Below are 2,192 nucleotides of genomic sequence, written 5' to 3'. Positions count from 1 at the left end.
TGGGCCCTCCTTGTCTCATGCCTTCCTGAGGGAAACATGCCACAAAGCACACCTCCAAGTGGTGCCCGAGCGCCTCCCTCATGGTCTTGGCAAAGTCTGAGGCCCTCCAGGAGAGAGCCCCCGAGCCTTGCCTGAGGAGGGCGCCGGGTGCGCCTTCCTATGCGATGGAGGGAGGCGCCCCTTGGACGGGCGCAGATCCTCGCGCGGTGCCTCCGGAGATGCCTGCCTCCTGAGGCCTTGAGCTAGGTGATGTCTTCTTCTTCTTGGGAACTGCCTCGAGAGGGTTCCCGCTCTTGCTGTCTGGGTCCTCGACTGATGCAGCTTGGAAGGCATGCTCGAGAGAGCACACCACATCTTTCTCTTCACAGGGGACTGTGATGACTCTTCCGCTTCTTGGCATCTTGAGGACATTGTAACCATGGTGAGTCACTGCCATGAACTTGGCCAGGGTTGGATACTGAGAATGGCATTGTATGGCAGGCGAATGTGGGCAACGTCGAAGGCGATGAGCTTGGTACGGTAGTTCTTGCACAGTCCAAAGGTGACAGGGAGGCGGACCTACCCTATCGGGGTGGTGGAGCCATCAGTGACTCCTGAGAAAGGCTTGGTCGGCTGAAGCTGGTCATATGGCACTTGGAGATTGTTAAATGTCTCGACGGACAGAACACTGAGTCCTGCGACGCCTTCGATGAGGATCCTGGTAACTTGCACATTGCTGATGACTGGGGAACAAAGCATTGGGAGGACCCCGGCAGTAGCCGCGCACTTGAGCTGGTCCGCTGAGCTGAACCTGATGGCACACGTGGACCACCTAAGAGGGCGCGTGGCCTCAAGCTTGGGGAGGATTGCGTTCACCTCGCGAGCAAACTGCTTGAAGATGCGCTGAGAAGCTGGGGCTTGGGCACCGCCCAAGATGCAAGCGATAGCACGTGGCTCCTGGAAGACCCCAGCCCCCTCACCCTGATGATGGTCGTCATTCCTTCTTAGCGGTGGTGGCATAGGAGGAAGGCCTACGTTGCCCTACAGGCGATCCTCGCGAGGCTGATCCCTCCAAGCCCCCTCGCGAGGCTGGTCCTGCTAGCGGTCCTCGCGAGGTCGGTCACGCCACCCTTGGCGAGGGCCTCGGTCGTCCCATCATCCTCCACCTCTTCCTCCTCCTCGGCCATAGCCCCGATCGTTGCGCTCGGGGCATCGACCCATACGTCCTTCTCGCACGGCCCTGAGCTCTTGGCATTCATTGGTGTTGTGGGTGTGGAGGTCGTGGTACACGTAGTACCGGTTGCCCTTGAACGACTCTGGCTGGTCCCTGCCGCGCTTCGTGTCTGGCTTTGCTGCGAGCACGGCTGCTCCTTTGTGCTTCACATCCTTGGCCTTGGCTTTCTTCTCTTTAGGGTCAGCAGCTGGGAGCTCGATAAGGGAGAGGCGTCCCTCCTCATCCCTTGCGCACTTGGTCGCCAGGTTGAACAGCTCCAGAGATGTGCACAGATCCTCGTGGATTGCCAGTTCCTCCTTCATCTTGACGTCACGAATGCCATCAGAGAATGCTGAGATGATGGCCTCCTCGGTCACCTTGGGAATATTGAGGCGAGCGTTGTTGAAGCGCTGGATGTACTTCTGCAGGGTCTCTCCAGGTTGCTGCTTGATGCGGCGCAGGTCACCCACGACTGGAGGACAACCGCGAGTGCCCTGGAAGTTGGCGATGAAGCGGGTGCACATCTCGTCCCAAGAGGAGATCGTGCCGGGAGGCAGGTTCAGGAGCCACGTGCGGGCACCATCCTTGAGCGCCATGGGAAACCAATTCCGCATGACCTTCTCGTCTCCGTTGGTCGCTTCGATGCCAAGTTCGTAGAGCTGCAGGAACTCCGCAGGGTCGGCAGTTCCGTCATAGCGAGGAGGCAGATCCGGCTTGAACTTGCCCAGCCAGGCGACACTGTGTAGCTCGGTGGTGAAGGCGCAGCAGCCTGTGGTGGCCACCGGAGCCCTTTGCTGACGTGGGGCTTGCTCCTGGGGATTCCTATGCGCCACCGCCAGCGGCAGCGCGGGGTCTTGACGTGGTGGCACAGGGATGTGGTCGCGATGTGCTGGAGCAGGGAGCACGCGAGCACCTTCTTTTGGGCGAGGGATTTCTTGGCAGCTCCTTTCTTGTTGTGCGGGCGCTGGATGCAGTGGGTCTCGTCCAGGGGCCGCGCGCC

The sequence above is a fragment of the Triticum aestivum genome, chromosome 2B, assembly GCF_018294505.1.
Source record: "Triticum aestivum cultivar Chinese Spring chromosome 2B, IWGSC CS RefSeq v2.1, whole genome shotgun sequence".
Classification (NCBI taxonomy): Eukaryota; Viridiplantae; Streptophyta; class Magnoliopsida; order Poales; family Poaceae; genus Triticum; species Triticum aestivum.
This window is presented reverse-complemented; position numbering follows the sequence as displayed.